This window comes from Macaca fascicularis, chromosome 5 (genome assembly GCF_037993035.2).
Source record: "Macaca fascicularis isolate 582-1 chromosome 5, T2T-MFA8v1.1".
NCBI lineage: Eukaryota > Metazoa > Chordata > Mammalia > Primates > Cercopithecidae > Macaca > Macaca fascicularis.
The window spans coordinates 142345663-142365550 of NC_088379.1; the positions used below are offsets into that span (position 1 = coordinate 142345663).

General features: G+C 34.9%; 1 long non-coding RNA gene across 1 annotated transcript in view; it reads right to left on the minus strand.

Moving 5' to 3' along the window:
* Nucleotides 1–15245: 15245 nt before the first annotated feature.
* LOC135970819 (uncharacterized) overlaps nt 15246–19888 on the minus strand; it is a 67738-nt gene continuing 63095 nt past the window's right edge. The window contains exon 3 of the long non-coding RNA XR_010586669.2: nt 15246–15897. This is a non-coding gene — a long non-coding RNA (uncharacterized lncRNA). The remainder of the gene's footprint in view (nt 15898–19888) is intronic.

Here is a 19888-nt window from a genome sequence, read left to right on the forward strand (position 1 = left end):
TCCAGTCTATGGTATGTTTTTATAGCAGCCTTAGCTGAGTAATACAGTCACTATTTTTTTTTTTTATTTTCATGTTACCAGACATTTGGATCCTTTCTGTTTCCCCAGTAAAAACAATTGTAGATGTATCTTTCTTTTACTTGTTACCTTTGTACATGTGCAAAAAATCCTCTGGGTTGAATACCAAGAGGTAGGATTATTGCAACTTAGAATTTTATTTTTTCCAATCTGATTGATAGAGAATACTATCTCACTGTGTTTTAACTTTCCTAATTACTAGTAAGGTTAATAATTTTTCATTGGTTAGTGTTCAGTTATGATCCCTCTCATGTGGACATCCTTTTCCATATTTGGTCCATTCTCCTCTTGTGTTGTCTTCCCTTTCTCAATACCTTTATATATATATAAAACTTTATATATATATAAAACTATATATATATATAGTTTTTTTTTTTTTTTTTTTTTGAAACAGAGTCTTGCTCTGTCACCCAGGCTGGAGTGCAGTGGCGTGATCTCAGCTCACTGAAACCACCACCTTCCAGATTCAAGTGATTCTCTCGCCTCAGTCTCCCAAGAAGTAGCTGGGATTATAGGCGCTTGCCATCATGCCTGGCTGATTTTTGTGTTTTTAGTAGGGAAAGGGTTTCGCCATCTTAGCCAGGCTGGTCTCAAACTCCTGACCTCAGGTGATCCGCCTGTCTCGCCCTCCCAAAGTGCTGGGAATACAGGCGTGAGCCGCCGCGCCCGGCCAATACGTTTATATTCTTAATATTGGTAGATAATTTGCCCAAACTATGGATCTTACATTTCAGTTTTTATCATTGTGTCTTTAAATGTATTTTAGTAGAAAATTGACAGAGATTGCTCAAAGATCTGCTACTCAGATGGCATTAATATGAGAAATTCTCCACTGTAATATGTTTAGAAACAGAATATGAACATAAATAATATTGTCAAATAAATACACGATAGTTTGTTGACAAACTTTACATTCCCCATGATTATGAAGTTAATTTTTCATTTGAATTAGTCTAGGGTTTTCTAGGTATACCATCATTTCATTAGCAAACAGCAACAGCTGGACTTTCTCTTTATCAATACAGATTCCCTTTATTTCTGTCTCTTATCTGATTGCTCTGGCTAGAACTTACAGTACTATGTTAAATAGAAGTGGTGAAAGTAGGAAATTCCTGTCTTATTCCACTTCCCAGGGAGAATGCTTTCAGCTTTTCACTGTTCAGTATAATGTTGGCTGTGGGTTTGTCATAAATGACAATTTTTTTTTGAGATGGAGTTTCACTCTTGTCATCCAGGCCGAAGTTCAGAGGCATAATCTCGGCTCACTGCAACCTCTGCCTCCCAGGTTAAAGCTGTTCTCCTGCCTCAGCCTCCCGATTAGCTGGGATTACAGGCCCGCACCACCATGCCCGGCTAATTTTTTAATTTTTATTTTATTTTTATTTTTTTTTTATTTTTAGTAGAGACACAGGGTTTCGCCATGTTAAGCAGGCTGGTCTCGAACTCCTGACCTCAGGTGATTCGGCCACCTCAGCCTTCCAAAGTGCTGGGATTACAGGTGTGAGCCACCGTGCCCGGCCCATAAATGGCTTGTATTACTTTAAGGTATGCCTTTCTATGCTGATTTTGATGTGGGTTTTAAACATAAAGCGATGTAGGATTTTGTCAAGTGCTTTTTCTGCATCTATTGAGGTGATTATGAATTTTTTGTTTTTAATTGTTTATTTGGTGTATCACATTTATTGACTTATGTATGTTAAATCAACCCTGCATCACTGGTATGAAACCCACTTGATCATCTCTTTTATATCCTGTTGGACTTGGATTGCTGGTATTTTGTTGAGGATTTTTGCATCTATCTTTATCAGGAGTATCAGTCTGTAGTTTTCTTTTTTGTTGTTGTTTTACCCTGGTTTTGATATTAGGGTGATATTGCCTTCATAGAATGATTTAGGAGGACTACCTCTTTCTCTATCTTTTGAAATAGTGTAAGATTAGTACCAATTCCTTTCTGAATGTCTGATAGAATTCAGCTGTGAATCCGTCTGGTCCTGGACTTTTTTTGTTGGCAAATTTTTATTATCATTTCAGTCTCCCTGCTTGTTATTGGTCTGTTCATAGATTCTATATCTTCCTGGTTTAATCTAGGAGAGTTATATATTTCCAGGAATTTATCTATCTCCTCTAAGTTTTCTAGTTTATGCAAGTAAAGATGTTCATAGTAGCCTTGAATAATCTTTGTATTTCTGTGTTATCAGTTGTAATATCTCTTTCTTAGTTTCCGAGTGAGTTTACTAGGACCGTCTTTTTTTTTTTTTTTTTTTTTTTTTTCTTGGTTAATCTCGCTAATGGTCTATCAATTTTATTTATCTTTTCAAAGAACTAGCTTTTTGTTTCATTTATCTTTTGTAATTTTTTTGTTGTTTCAATTTCATTTTATTTTGCTCTGACTTTTGTTATTTCTTTTCTTCTGCTGGGTATGGGTTTGGATTGTTCTTTTTTCTCCAGTTCCATGAAGTATGACCTTAGATTGTCTATTTGTGCTCTTCTAGACGTTTTGGTGTAGGTATTTAATGAGATGAAGTTTCCTTTTAGCACCATTTTTGCTGTATCTCAGAGGTTTTGACAGATTGTGTCATAATTATCATTCAATTCAAAGAATTTTTAAAATTTTACCTCGATTTCATTGTTGACCCAATGGTCATACAGGAGCAAGTTATTTAATTTCCATGTGTTTGCATAATTTAGGGGTTCCTTTCAGAGTTGATTTCCAATTTTATTCCCCTGTGGTCTGAGAGAGTTCTACTTTAGATTTTCTTAAATTTACTGAGACTTATTTAGTGGTCTATCATATGGTCTATCTTGGAGAATGTTCAATTTGCTGAGGAATCAAATGTGTATTCTGCAGTTGGTGGGTAGAATGTTCTGTAAATATGTTAAGTTCATTTGTAATGGGATATAGTTTAAATTCATTGTTTCTTTGCTGATCTTTTGTCTTCATGACCTGTATGGTGTTGTCAGTGAAGTATTATATTCCCCCATTATTATTGTGTTGCTGTCTCTCTCATTTCTTAGGTCTAGTAATAATTGGTTTATAAATTTGGGAGCTCTAATGTTAGGTGCATATACATTTAGAATTGTGATATTTTCTTGTTGAGATAGTCCTTTTATCATTATATAATGTCCCTCTTTGTCTTTTTTTTAACTGCTGTTGCCTTAAAGTTTGTTTTATCTGATATGAAAATAGCTACTTCCTGCTTGCTTTTGGTGTCTATTTGCATGGAATATCTTTTTCCATCCCTTTACCTCAAGTTTATGTGAGTCCTTATGTGTTAGGTGAGTCTCCCAGAAACTTGGTTGGTGAATTCTTATCCATTCTGCCATTCTATGTCTTTTAAGTGGGAGATTTAGGCCATTTGCATTCAGCGTTATTATTGAGATGCGAGGTGCTTTTCTATTCTTTCTATGCTATTTGTTGCTGGAATGTCTTTTTTATTGTGTTATTGTTATATAGGTCTGTGAGAATTATGCTTTAAGGAGATTCTATTTTGGTGTATTTTGAGGATTTGTTTCAAGATTTAGAGCCCCTGTTAGCAATTATTTTAGTGCTGGATTGGTAGTGGTGAATTCTCTCAGTTTTTTTGGTCTGGAAAAGACTATCTTTCCTTCATTTATGAAGTTTACTTTCATTGGATACAAAATTCTTGGCTGATACTTGTTTTGTTTAAGGAGGTCAAAAATAGGACCCCAATTCCTTCTAGCTTGCAGGGCTTCTGCTGAGAAATTGTCTGTTGATCTGATATGTTTTCATTTATAGGTTATCTAATGCTTTTGCCTCATAGCTTGTTTTTATTATTATTATTATTATACTTTAACTTCTGGGGTACATGTGCAGAACATGCAGGTTTGTTACACAGGTATACACATACCATGGTCTACACCCATCAACCACATCACGGCTTTTAAGATTATTTCCTTTGTCTTGACTTTAGATAACCTGATGACTGTGTGCCTAAGCCATTATCTTTTTGCAATGAATTTCCCAGGTATTCTGAGAGCTTCTTGTACTGGGGATATCTAGATGTCTAGCAAGGCAGGGGAAGTTTCCCTTGATTATTCCCTCAAATATATTTTTCAAACTCTTAAAATTCTCTTCTTTCTTGGGGACACCAATTATTCTTAGGTTTGGATGTTTAACATAGTCCCAAACTTCTTGAAGGTTTTGTTCGTTTTTTAAATTATTTTTTCTTCATGGTTTTAAAATTCTTTGATGGATTGAATTAATTCATAATCCTTGTCTTCGAGCTTTGAAGTTCTTTCTTCTGCTTGTTTTAATCTATTGCTGAGATTTTCCAGTGCATTTTGCATTTCTCTACGTGGTCCTTCATTTCCAGAATATGTGATTGTTTTTAATTTATGCTGTCTATTTCACTGAAGACTTTTCCTTTTATATTCTGTATCATGTTTTTAATTTCTCTAAGTTGGACTTCATGTTTCTCTGCTTCCTCCTTGATTAGCTAAATAATCAACCTTCTGTATTCTTTTTCTGGCAATTCAGAGATTTCATCTTGGTGTGGATCCATTGCTGGAGATCTGGTATGATCTTTAGGGGGTGATAAAGAATATTGTTTTGACATATTACCAGAATTGTTTTTCTGGTTCCTTCTTATTTGGGTAGACTATGTCAGAGGGAAGATCTGGGATTCAAGGGCTGCTGTTCAATTTTTTTAATCCCATGGGGTGCTCTTGATATGGTGTTCTCTCCCTTCCCCTAGGAATGGGGCCTCCTGAGAGCAGAACTGTAGTGATTGTTTTTGCTCTTCTGGGTCTAGCCACATAGGGGAGCTACCAGGATCTTCGTTCATGCTAGGGATTGTTTGCAAAGAGTCCTGTGATGTGGTCCATCTTCAGGTCTGACAGCCATGGATACCAGCACCTGCTCTTGTGGAGGTAGCAGGGGAGTAAAGTGGATTCTGTGAGGGTCCTTGGTTGTGTTTTTGGTTGGTGCACCTGTTTTGTGTGGGTTGGCCTCAAGCCAAGGTGGTGCTTTCAAGAGCACATTAGCTGTGGTCATATAGGGAGGATGCAAACTTACCCTAGGGACACCTGGTTAAGTATTCAGGTTTTTTGGGCATTGGGCAGGCCATCAAGCTCTCAAGAGAATATGAGCTTTGTCTTCAGCAGCCAGGGCAGGTAGTGAAAGACCACCAGGTATCAGCAGGGATAGGCTTGTCTGAGCTCAGCTTCTCCATGGGTGGGGCTTGCTGTGGCTACTGTGAGAGAGAAGGGTATGGTTCCCAGTCCAGTGGAGTTATATTATTCCCCAGGGAGATTATGGCTGTGTCTGCTGAGTCATACAGGTCACCAGGAAAGTGGGGGAAAGCTGGCAGTCACAGGCTTCACCCTGCTCCCACACAGCCCATTGTCTTAAAGGCTAATCTTGCTCCTATCATCCCCCCCACAACAGCACCGAGTCTATTTCCAGGCAGCCAGTGACAAGGGCTGAGAACTTGCCCCAGACCATGAGCCTCCCCGTTGAGAAAGTAAGCAGATTCACAGTTTTTCGGCATCTCAGGGAGCCTGCAATGGTGTCCCAGTTCCTTCAAAGGGTCTGTGGATTCTCTGAGATTTTCTGGTATGTTCTTGCGGTAGTTAATGGAGCAAAAGTTTGTGATGTGAGTCTCCACACACTGCTCTATCCATCCAAGTGGGAACTGCAGGCCAGTCCTATCTCCTATTTACCATCATTCTAGTATGTCAAGGATTACCTATTTTCATTGACATGATGATCTCTCAAGAAAATATCTAGAAGTTCATTTTTATTCACCAATTTGCTGACGTTTATTGAATTATTTACTAGGCACAAGGTATAAATATGTTTAAGTCATGATTTGTGTCCTCATGTTAATCTCTAGAAACAGAGAGGTAAACAAATGACAACAGAAGATCCCCATTGATATAGGACAAGTGCTTAAGGCTGCAAATGCTGCAAAAGTGTATCAGAAAATGTTTCAAATATTGGATGACATAAAAACAAAAATTCATGCATATTTTAGATATAAGGAAAATTGAGAGGAAAAAAATGACACTTGCTTTTACAAATGCTCTAGTAATCTAATTGGATGACTTGTCAAGATCAACAATAGAATAAAAATAAATTTCAACCTTGTTGACCTCCTAGGAAAGACAAATATATTGTATATAGCATACTAAAATAAAATAATCTGGCAATGCAATAAAAAAGTATCAAGTTATATGGTTCAAAAAATGTGATTTGTCATTCAAATTACTTTTCCCAAACTTTTTCTACTTGGTAACTATTCTAGGAAGTTCAAAGGGCAAAATATTGGTTCTTGTTGCCTTTTTACAGGATAGTTGAGTTCGCTTTGTGAGCTGAAACTGCATGAGCGAGTGCTCATTTCCAAGACCTGTGAAAAAACTTATTTTTTTTTTTTTTTCCTGAAAACAATGGAATCAATGAAAAGGTATACTGGATAAGAGGAGAAATCTAGATCCCTAAACAACGTTCTGAAATGGCTTCCAGCTGTTGTAAATATGACCTACAAGTTGTTTACTAAGCTAGATGTAATATTTTGCTCCCTTGGAATGACAGTGATTTTTTTTTTTTGCCCAGTCTTTCTCAGAATGAACATGGTGTTAATATGCTATTACTCTGTTACTACTTAATTTGTGATGTGTATGATACAAAAAAGCAATCAATGTAGCAATAAACCAGCTTTATCAAATATTAATAAATTTGTCTTATTTGTTTGACTTTTTGAAAAATGAGTTCACATTTTTTGAATTCCTACTAACTTTTTAAAAGACTTATTTAGACTGATGTATGAAATATTTCAATATGTCTATAAGTACACAAAACAAAAAAATATACTGCCCAAGATTTATTACAAAATTATTACCTTCGTAGCCACTACCAAAGTTAAAAAAAGTTTGCCACAACCCACAGATTGCATTCCTGTCCTCTTTCATTACTATTCCGTCTCCTCTCCTTTTTTTTTCTTTTTTTTTTTTGAGACGGAGTCTCGCTCTGTCGCCCAGGCTGGAGTGCAGTGGTGCGATCTCGGCTCACTGCAAGCTCCGCCTCCCGGGTTCACGCCATTCTCCGGCCTCAGCCTCCCGAGTAGCTGGGACTACAGGCGCCCGCCACTGCGCCCGGCTAATTTTTTCTATTTTTAGTAGAGACGGGGTTTCACCATGGTATCGATCTCCTGACCTTGTGATCCGCCCGCCTCGGCCTTCCAAAGTGCTGGGATTACAGGCGTGAGCCACCGCGCCCGGCCTCCTGTCCTAAAGTAACCACAATCTTGACAATTTCTATCAGGGGCTTAGGCATCATAACAATCCCAGATCAACTAAATCAAGTATCCGTGATTAAATTTAATTGATTCTGGGTTGCAGTTCCTCAGAATGTCAATTTCACTGTAAGTAAAACTTGCTCCTGTATTCCAACACTTTAGGATCCCAATACAAAGATGAGGAATTTCTCTAGGGCATCTTTTACATCATGGAAATGTATGGACTCTAATTTTTGTTTCCCTGGTCTCTTGAGACTCTCAAAAATAGTTCCCAGGGTCTCAAACTCTGTTACCTCTTCCTGGATTGGCACATACCCAGAGGGCTAAAATGGCCCTAAATGCCAGGCTCAGATGCCTTGAATTGTACATCTTCCAATAGTTGGAGAATTGGTGACTTGCCAATTACTTCAAGTAGATGCTTCTTTAGTCTTTGTCCAGCTTTTCTTGTAGTTTTTAGTAGGATTGTTGATTCAGATTTACTAGTGCACCAATTCTGGAAGCTAAAGTCTCATTACTATTTCTTAAATACAAACATTACAGATATAATTAAAATTCTGAATTCTCCTTTCTTGATTGATATGGTTTAGATCTGTTTCCACCCAGATTTCATGTTCAATTGTAATCCCCAATGTTGGAGGTAGAGTCTGGTGGAAGGTGATTGGATCATGGGGGTGATTCTCCTGAATGGTTTAGCATCATCCCCCTTGCTTGTGACAATGAGTGATTCTCCCAAGATCTGGTCATTTAAAAGTGTGTTGCACCTCCTTGCTCGCTCTCTCTGGCTCCTGCTCCAGACATGTAAGACGTCCCTGCTTCCCCTTCCCCTTCCACCATAGTCGTAAGTTTCCTGAGCTTCTTGTACAGCCTGCAGAACTGTGAGCCAATTTAAACCCTCTTTTCTTTATAAACTACCTACTTGTGGGTATTTATTTACAGCAATACAAGAACAGACTAATACATTGATCTTAGTCACCTCTTTTTTCCCTTTGTCTAGCACAGAATTACTATCCTAAATTATAGTGATTTTTATTCCAAACATTTCATAGTGTTTTTCCATACATATGAGTTCATACTTAGTACATACTAACCAGTTTGCATACTTTTATATTTTAAAATATAATATTGAGATTCCCATTCTACAGTTGTCTTACTTCACAACATTTTTATGTGAAATTTCTTTGTTTATACATGAATTCTACTTCAAATATTTTATCAACTAAATAGCATCATTTGTAAAAATATACAAGTAAATTAACACTCTCCTTTAGATAAAAAAATACTTCACTCTTACAACTAATGTCCTAATGAATGATTTTACACAAGTAAAAGATGTCTGAGGAAATGAACTTAGAATGTAAGCAGTTAGTTTTAGAATATGTACATCTTCAACTTTACTAAATTTGTGTAATTATGTTCCAAAATTACCTAGTTTATATTCCCACCAGCACAGAATCTGGGTTTTCTTTGCTCTACATCCTTGGTAACACTTAATATTTTTAGAATGTTAACATTTATTTTCAATATAAAAGTTAAAAATATGATATTTCCTTTGAATTTGAATTTTTGTATGCCATTTTTTTTTCAAAAACATCTTGGCTACTATGATTTCTTCTCTGACTTGCCTGTTGATACATTTTAACAGTTCTCCTATTAGTTTTTTTTTGTTGTTGTTGTTCTTATTGCTTTGTAATATCTATATACATTTGAGGTCTGAATCATTTAGTTTTATATTTTTATAATTCCTATTGTCTCTAAGAAGCATTTATGTCATTTATGTTTGTATTTGATAGTGGCTTATTTTAATATTACCATATTTATCAATATTTTCATTTATACTGTGTTTTGTAAAATTTGTTTAAAAATTTCTTGTATAATATATAGGAAAACATAATTTAAGTTATGTGACTGTAAAACGTAATCTTCAGTGGTTTAAAATTACAGTGTAATATTTCACACTTACATCAAGTCCACTGTGAGATGAGTCAGTTGTGCATGCAATGATTGAGTGTTGCAGCTTGTTTATCCAGTTAAAATGAAAATATCCTTCCATTACTGTTTAATGACACCTTATAATCTTTAACCAAAACACTTCCTTGTAAAAGAGAAATGTAATAAATTATCCTCTAAGTTTCTCAAATAATTACCACAATACATCTTTTCTATGTATAAAATATTTTCAAGTAAATTATCTAATTTATGCAACATAGCACATTATTTAGTAGTTTAATAGCAGAGAGATCATTCAATCATGTGACTTTTGACTCCACAGAACTACTACGAATTTCATCTATGAGTTACTAGAAAGAGTAGTTATAAAAGAGTGATTTACTTTTGGATGATGTGGTGGCTCAAAGTATAAATTCCTCATTTTTATAATTGACCAGTGTAAAAGATTGTGTCAAATCTATTTCCTGTGTTTGATGGCAGGTACATATTCTGCCCAAGCTGTTATTTAAAACAACAAAGCATATTTCAATTGTGTTGATTTAACTGAGAGAGGCAGAAACTACACATTACAAGTGAAACTACGATCTTACCATACAGGAAAAAAAAAAAAAATGTATATGTATCTATCCAAACTAGCTTGTCCTTGTTGTGCTGAACCAAAGTCATGCCAATCACTGAAAAGAATTCTCCCTATTCAAAGTATATTAGCAGAGAGATACAAGCAGACCACGAACTGAGAAACAGTTCAAAAAGTGAAACAAAGCAGTTAGTCCCACACAGTCATTTTTTTTTTAAGTCTATGTTTTCTTGATTTTAAACTTTCCTTTCTATGTGTAACAGGAACATGAAAAGCATGTTAATATAATCATCTATCCTGTTTTTTTATTAAAATAGATATTGATTTTTTTTCTCTGATAAGAAGTTATGACATTCCACTTTCAAAACATACAAAAAGAACTTGTATCATTACAGTTCATTAAGTATGTTTCAATTTACTAAATATATCACATTTCTCAACAAATTTTCCAGTGTACTTGGAGTGGTTTCACCTGCTTATATCTGATTTGATTTTTAGCTCCTTTTGTTCATATTTTAAATAAATAAATATGTGTGTGATTTTTAAGCAATAGTATGGCAATGTAGGACTTCATGCACCTATTAAAATTTGACCCTATTAATCATTTGTCCAAAGTACCTGGCACAGAGACTTTGCTTATTTGCACAGAAACTGACTTTTTATCCTCGAATGCAATGTAGTAGGCTGACAGAACAAATATAATAAAGGATAATCCTTATTTTAAAATGTTTTCTGAAATTTAGAAAGCAAGTGATTACGGAGTGGTTGAAAAGCAATGAATTGGAATCACAGTGACTAGCTCTCTTTTAACCCTTGCATGGCCTTGGGAATTGTCTCCCCTCTGACACCTAGTTTTATCATAAAAACTGGCTATATTGTATGCTCCATATTTCTCCTTTATGTTTCATAGTCGAATAATTTTTACTCAGACACCGTCTTATAAAAATGGCTTCCAAGGAATGCTCTAAGGTGGGCTAACGCAAACAATATCCTAGCTTCAGACTGACCTCAGATATTTTTTGAAAGACAAGAGAGAGAAATTCAGGCATTACCTAAGATTCATCAAAATCTGTAAAGGGGTTCCTAATGATTTCTTACGATAAGGTTCCTTATTTTATCTTCTGTATAAGGAAAAAGCTCATGGGAGACTAGACCCAGTGACTGAAGCCTGTAATCCCAGCCCTTTCGGAGGCTGAGGTGGGAGGGTCACTTTAGGCCAGGAGTTATAGAGCAGCCTGAACATGTAACAAGACCCAATATCTACAAAAATAAAACAATAATTAGCTGGGCATGGTGACACATGCCTGTAGTCCCAGTTACTTGGGAGGCTGAGGTGGGAGGATTCCTTAAGCCTAGGAATTCCAGGCTATGTGAGCTATGATTACACCACTTCACTCCAATCTGGGTGACAGAGCAAGACCCCACTTCTAAAACAACAGCAGCAACAGAAAACAACCTCATAGAAACCTATTAGTAATTATAGATTTTGATATATTTATATCTAAATATATGTTTAGATATAAAAATATTTAGATATAAAAATATGTTTTAGATATGTATACATGCACAACCGTCTGGCAATATCCACAACCCATTCACGTTTCTCCAGAAAACTATACTCTAATGCCCAGATCAAAGGAGTCAGATAACACAAGGGCTTAAAGAACAGTTTAAGAATGTTGAACTTCATCTTAATGAGAGTAAAAAACCACTAAAAGGTTAAAAAGTAGTTGTGTAAGATGACTGAATATGAGTTTGGGGAATATCATTTTGGCTATATGAAGATTGTATGGAAGGAGCACAAATATAGTTATAAAAGCTATAGGAAGCCCAGTAAAGAGGCCATCACAAGATGCCAGGAAAGAAAAGATGGGTCTCTAGTGGAAGGCAGCTCCTGCAGAGTTGAACAGACTTGAAGAGAATTCAGAGCAATTCAGCTGTGCCCCGGCCTCTCCTGTGCTCTCTGATTGCATAGAGATCATTGATTGTGCAGTTGGTTAAATCTGAGACCATCTTCTCAAGCTGCATTTTTCCATATTACAGAAGGACTGGCCGAGAAATTATTCTCCCTCATTCTCTGAGATCGTTTTCAGTGAACTGTAGGGCAGCATCTAAAGAGTAAGTCAGAAACGCACTTCTCCCATTACAACTTTATATACCAGATAGGATCCAGTGACGTAAGTCATAAATGGTAAAGAAAAAACCCTTGAAGTCTCAAAAAAAGAAAACACTTTATATTCAATATATGTTAAATTTCAATATATGTTAAATAACATTTAATATATGTTAAATTTCCTTAACTTCTGAGACTTTTTGCCTAAAAAATGAAGAACACATACTTCATAAAATACTGTATTAAATGAAAAAAATATATATAGAATATAGTACCTGGCACAAAATAGGTGCTAAATAAGTACTAATTCCCTTCTTTCAAGTTCAACCCTTTCTTAGTTAACAGACAGGAAGTAACAGATGTCTTAAAAATATATATTGTTAATCCCTAAATATATGATTAATGGCCCAGAATAGAGATTCTAAAAACTGCAATCCATGCATCGATTAACAGTGGGGATACATTCTGAGAAATAAATCATTAGGGAATTTTATCATGGTGCAAGCATCATACAGCATACTTGGACAAACCCAGATGGTGAAGCTTGCCACACAACTAGGCTACATGGGATAGTCTGTTGCTCCTAGGTTACAAACCTGGGCAATATATTACTACTGAACATTGTAGACAATGGTCACACAATGGTAAGTGTATGTATCTAAATACAAAAAATGTACAGTAAAAATATGGTATTACAATTTTATGAGACCATCATCATATTATAATCTTATAGGACCACCTTCATATATGCGATCTGTCTTTGACCAAAATGTCATATGGTTTATGACTGTAGACCTTTCCAGCTTGCATTGGAAGTACCTAATTTATCATGCTAAATATATTTAGAATCTTTGTTGTGACCATATATAGAGATAATATTCGTTCTTCTTTAAGCCCCTATCTTTACCTAAGGAGTAGCTATGAAATAGTGACCTTTTTATATATTGAAATTCTGCAGTAAAATAATTTAACTTCCCTTCCCTGGCAGATTGGAAACAAAATCCCAAGGAAAGGGAATAAAATAGAATGTTAAAATCTAATCAATATCTATATGTTGCCAAAAATCTGTGATGCTCAGACATATCATCCACAGTTTCATAAATGTAGCTGTCTTATTATGTATTATCCTCCACACTCAGAGGGTTTCTAACAACTAAAAGAAAAGATTTGACCACAGATCAGAAAGTAACTTTGGCAATTAAAAAAAAAAATCAAAGAATGTAACTAGACAATATGTAGAAAAGTGGACAGTGAGGCAAGATGGTAAAGAAACATTGATATTCAGTGAATTAGAGTGATCATAATAGTTTGCTTTCTCTGCTCTAGCCTATGCACCCCTCTGTTCAAACTCAAATGTGTTTAAGTCACTACTTTGTGGGATGTGGGAAGTGGGACAGAATTTCCATACCACTCACGCCTGATAAAATGACCTCTGTTCCACCGCCGCTCTGACTAAACTTGTCGTAACTCTGAAACAAGAAGCTAGATTTAAATACGAGAAAGTGGTAAGAAATTCTTCCTTGCATACCACTGTACCATGAGGTGTTTTTTTTTTTTTTTAATCACATCTTTCTGTGAATTTCTCATGCCTGTTTTTAAATCTTTGACTTTTCCCATCAAAGTAATTAAGCTCATTCCTAAAAAGGTCATCAAGACTTAACCAAAAAACTAAATGTCCGCTATTTATCTTCTTACTATGAAATGGACAGGCAGTGAACCTGTGCACTGTTGAATGAGGCAGGCAGGAGGAAGTTGATTCTGCAGTGCCAATTGCATTGCATAGAAAGTCGTGCCTAGTCAGCTTGCAATTGTACTTCTGTCCCTTTCTCTGCCCCTTCTTTTACAAGCTATTTGCCTCCCTATCTCTCTCTCTTTCTCTCTCTTCCTTTCCCTCTCTCTTTCTACTCTCTCTCTCTTTTACAGTACCCTAAATTAACATGCCACAAATTAACATGTTGCAAATTAACATGTTACAGTTAAAACCCTAGTTTAGAACAGAATTCTCACAGAAAGTTCCTTTATTCTGAACTGTGAGGAGGGATGGGGGCATTTCTGAACTAGATTCATCTTTCAGTTACATCTCCTAATTACCACTCTGTTATTTATTTGTGGGGGTAGAATGACCTCCCCGTTATATATTCCCCACTCAATACAGGCATCATCTTATATTGTAATGGAAAATTTTTGAGAAGCACCATTAGACATACAAGAATTTTGAACCTAAATAAAACATGCAATTTATGTCCAATAAAAGCTAAAAATTACCTTGAACAAGCCGTTAAAACGTATTGTTCAACTGCCTCTGCATCTGCAAATGAAGACGTTTAACTCTGACCTCTAACGTCCTTTCAAAAAATTATAACACTTAAATTATATCATTAAATTTTAGTATCTTGTATAGCAGTTTATTGAAATGGCTTTCTTTTCTTTGGTTAAAAATTCATAGCAGGCAGAATTTAGAACCTAGTATTTAATAGAGGTTACTCTCTAGTATGGAAAAATGTATGGCAGACAGAACTGTACTTTAATGGTGAAATCAAATAATAAAATACAACTATGTATGTGTCTCTACCTATTCTCTAATATTACATAAGGAATCACATTATTTTTGACAGCTGCCTAACTCAGAGTGCAATCCTTGCTTACGTCTCAGTCTGATTCAGTCTTCATTTTTTTGCAGCTGATACCATTGGGGAAGTATATGAAGACATGAAGGAGAGAGCAAAGAGTCAAATTTGTATTCATTAGCTTACCAGACTAGGCTGCTGAATGAAAACTCCCCACAGCCCTTCTGCCTCCACAGGCACGACCACTTCCAGGTCTGTAGTGGAGTCTGAGTGGAATAAAATAAGCACTGTTACACTTTCCTTTCTAACTTAATCTTATTAAAATATTGATAGTTCTTTTCTATCAATGAGAGAAGATTGGTTAAGAGAAACAGGAATGCAGATTATGACAAAAATATTGCCAACACAGGACATTTTGTAGCCATATACTTGTTTTGTTTTACATGAATATGCATGAGAGTTTATTCTTATATTTTCACGTGAAAATATTTATATTGTGATAATATAGTTTGCCTTTGCACTTGAAACATGAGACTAGTTATAGATTGATAAAATATTGTCTTTTTAACACTCATGGATACATATATTGTTTCTTGAAGTGATGAAAAATTTATTGTTGCTAAGCTTAAACATAAACATTCTTATATAATTGCATGTGAATAGTTAAATGGTGCATAATTGGAAATGGAGCATGATGGGGAGAAGTATGAACCAGAGACTTTATTTTTGAAAGGAAGAAGTCTGAATTCTGTGTGCTTTATACACATTTTTCATGAAGTAGGTCCACAGCTGTAAAGAATTTATTCCATAGCGTACATTTATTCACCATTAACAATATTTCAAAATAACCCTTTGTGCATAAACACATGTATGAGAACAAGATAAACTTGTTTAAATTTCTACTGAGGATTGTTTAGAAAATATCCGAATGATCTGAATGTAACCATGCTGAATATGCATACATCTCTAATTTGTTAAAATATTACTAAAAATTAAAAATAAGGTTTGCATCTAGGAAGGTGACATATCTAGAGTTTACAAGATCATGTTTAACACTGTAACCCATCTATATAATTTGAATTTCCTTTTTTCATATGCTGTGTGACAAACAATTCCACCATTATAAATAACCTTCTTTATAGAGTCATACTAATGCTGCCATAAAAGTATTGCTTGATGTATTTCCTACATTTTTCTCTCCTTTGTGTTTGAAAAGATTTATAGTTATTTCTCTATTTAGCCAGCAGATGTGAAGTGATTTCAGGATGATCTGTATCCATCAGAAAGTGCCACATGTTTCTCATTTAATTCCATTTCCGTGGAAACCTGAAGACACTTCTTGCATCGTCTTTCAATTTCCTGAAAAAAGATAACTTTCATTATTTTGGCATGAGACACTCTTAGAATGCCCTATGTCAAGAATAATTAGAATTTCACTCTTCAGCTTCTCTCCTGCAGTATATTGACTGTCTAAAAGAGCCTCACTGTCTGGTGCCTGATAAATGTATTCTTGAGTATATGAACTGAAGTGAATCTGAGCCAAACCAGTGAGAGCTGTCCATGTGAAAGCCTAGATAAAGGTGTAAAAATGTACATGTTGAGACATTCATTAATTTACTTCATGACTATTCCATTTATTAAATAGAGGCTACTGTGACAGGCTAGCTCAGATGTTGTGTCTATGGAGAATAAGAAAATAAATTTGACTACACAGTTACCATGGCACTTGCAAATTGAGTTTTAACAGTTATTTTCATTTCATTAAAACAAAGCACTAAATTAGTACTGGTCCTAAACCCTTTCAAAAGAGTTTTGCAAACTGTGGGGGTGACAAAAGAAAGTTCTTATGAAATACTGGTAGAAACAAAGACAGAAAGCAGGGGAAAGCAATTATTTCTTTAAAATCACAAGCAAACTCTGCCTCATGCCTTACCTCACACTGCTTTCCTAGAGCCACCTGCCATTTCACAAGAGAATACTTTGTGCCTCTGCCTAGAAGACTTTGTGCTCTCTCTCTTTCCACAAAATTGAATCCTCTCTTCTCCCTTGTAACATTCAAATACTTCAGAGATTGTTCTTTCATAGCATTTTTGCCATACCATAATTGTGATATTTACCACATTGCATTTTAATATTGTATTTGTTTTCTTGCCCAATTGGATGTAAGCATTTAAAATACAGTGACATCTTATTTATATATGTATATAGGGGTGTGTGTATGTGTGTATATATATATATGGGTATATATATGCATATATAAGTATATATGTGCATTCACAAGGGTTTGATACAAAGTTGATGCTCATAAAATGGCTAATGAATGAGTGGATGAACAAATGAGAGAATGAATGAAGAGAGAAAAATATGATCAATCACATGTTTTCAATACTGAATAGAATGAAAACGCCACATTTAGTTCCAGGGTTGGTCAGAAAAGATAAAGAGATTTTTAATGGTTCTGAATTCAAATGTGGATGTCAAATTCCAAAGTAATTTACCCAAACATTGTTTTAATACTAGACCATATATTCGAAGAAAAACTGTTCCCCATTTAATTGCATTATTTGATTTTAAATATTAGAACTCTTATCTACGTGGCTAACAGAAAACATGCTAGACTTGTCTGAGCAATATAATGATCACAGAGTATATAAAATACAATTAATGTCCATCCAAATGTATTTAAAAATACAGTTAACAACCTAAGGAGCCATTTGTGAGAAATGTTGAAAGATTTTAAATAGCTGAATCTGGAAATGGATATTGAAAAGTGGAGGGGTTTTAATTAATGAGTTAAGAATCTTGACGTAATGCAATAGAAATGGGGCGGGGAATAAAGTTTGTTTAAGAAATTCCAAGGCATAGCTTTATTATATTACGGTAAGAATATGAAATGTAAAGATCAGTGTTTACCTATTTGCCTGATGCATATTATGAAGGTTTCAATGTAAGTAGTAGCTGTTTAAACAGAAAGGGAAGAAGAAACCAAGATGCTTATTTAAGAGGGTATAAGCAGACTTTAATGGTAGTATGAACACATGAGAAGCCAATGAGATGGTGAGTCAAAGTAGCCATACAGTTGCTTTCTACCTATGCCACTTTTGAATAAAGATTGATAGTAAGGTAGAATGATGTTGAATTAAGAATTGTTCAAATGTTATGTTTCTTAGAGAAGTTAATAAAATTAGCCTTGACTTGCTAATTTTGAGTAACAATTTATATATAACGTTAGAGTAATACTGACGCAATGGAAAGCCCAGGATAAAAAGAGGCTGAGATCGCTTGAAATGATCAGTTTAAAATCCAGTACTTGGATGTATGAGTGGTATAAAGGAGACAGTAGAGAATGAAATAAACATAGACAAAAGAATTAAACATGGGGTTAATGAGTAAGGCAATCAACCAAAAAACATCCATACAAGAAAACCACATTAGAGGCAGAGCAAGAAGCTAAATATCTAAGAATCGTGAAAGCATTAACATATTTTTTCCAAAGAAATATTCAAGTAGAGGAGTCAGACAAGTCTGTTGAAGGTGCAGAGTAGTTAATCCTGGTGATATCAGGAGTGGAGATATCCACTCACTCCAACTGCATGAGTGTAGTGGGTGTGTCTGGGATATCATTGATAATAAGTGTTAGAATTATGAAGAAAAATTTAAACATAAAAAAGAGAAAAAGAAGAGAGAAAAATGAAATTTGCTCTGTGCTCAGAAGGGGCTCACTCAGTATACATAACTTTATAAAGTATTCACTGGTTAGGTGAAAGATTAAAGGCCATGCAATTACTCACCCAAGGGGATACTCTAATATTGTTGGACATATAGAAATGGACAGGGGAAGACAGGTTCTCTGTGGCTTATCAAAACTTAATCATGAAGGATAAGATAATCAATTAAGACATAGACTATCTAGTACTGTCACAAGCACAAGTGAAGTTTTTGTTTTGGACTTTTCAATTTAGAGGGAAGTCAAAATTGGTGAACGTTTGAAAGCAAGCAGACATTTCCAAATAGAATTCTGGGACAAGGGAGAGAAACATTTTATTGTTCTTACAAAAATAATTATAGAACACCTATGTTTATAGACTAGAGAAAGTTTGTAAAAGGAAGCAAAATGCAAAGGCATTGCAATTTACATGGAGAGAAATATTTTACAGCAAGACATTCAAAATGTTACCTCATATCTAAGTACAGGCAAGTCATATTGTTGAGGTATGCAAGAAAAAGCAGTTCCATCAAGCATTCTATTTAAAAAAAAAAAACTGAAAACAACATAAAAATAGAACAAGCAATTCCTTGCTTTTGGTGATAAAGTAGATGATTCTGAAAGTTGTTCAAAACAATACTAGCTAAGGTTAATAGGCTTGCTGGAAGGTTGGAAGTTAGGAAGCTAGCCAATTTTATAGAACTATACCATGAATGATATACTGGCAAATTTTCCAGTGTATTTATGTTTTTTATTGTCAACAGAATGTGCACTTTAGATGCCAATTTCCTTCATCTCTCTGAGAATTTTCCTGAAATAATGTTTTCTTATAGCTTAGTTCCTGATTTGATTATCCAAACAATTATGTCACATTCTATTATATTGCAGTAAATGGTAGTATCCACCAGTTGCATTTTGACTTTTCATGAAATATTTTGAAAAGTTAACCTTTTGCTAAAGTTACAGGCATTGGAAAAAATCAAGTTTAAATTATAATTTCACCACTTAATATCTTGCAAGTTTATTTCCTTAGATGGAAAATTAGCTTAATAGTACCTCCATTGCAGAGCTGTTCTTAGAATCAAAAAGACTTGTAAATCTACTTGAATAGCACCTGTTACACAGTAAAGGTAGAAAAAAATAATAAAGGGCTTGAAATGCAAATTGATATTACACACATACACACACACATAGTATTATATTTCTAAAAAGGTAAAATCACAACTCTCATCTAAATATAATATAAACACATTTAAAATATGTAATTTAACTCATTAATCAATGAGAGAACATGTAAGATGTTATATCTGTTCAACAGATTATTCTAAAAGCAAACATACATACATAAACAGGAATGATGAAATTATTGTGCTCAATATAATAGATAATAAACTGGCTTCTTCTACAGGGTAAATGAAAATCAATTGCACCTCCACCTGTCAAAATGCATTATCTGTATATGGATAAGAATTACTTTCACCATTGTCAGTACCTACTACTTAAATGGTGCAAAGGCCGGGCACAGTGACTCATGCCTGTAATCCCAACACTTTGGGAGGCTGAGGCAGGCAGATCACAAGGTCAGGAGTTCGAGACCAGCCTGGCCAGCATGGGGAAACCCAGTCTCTACTAAAAATACAAAAA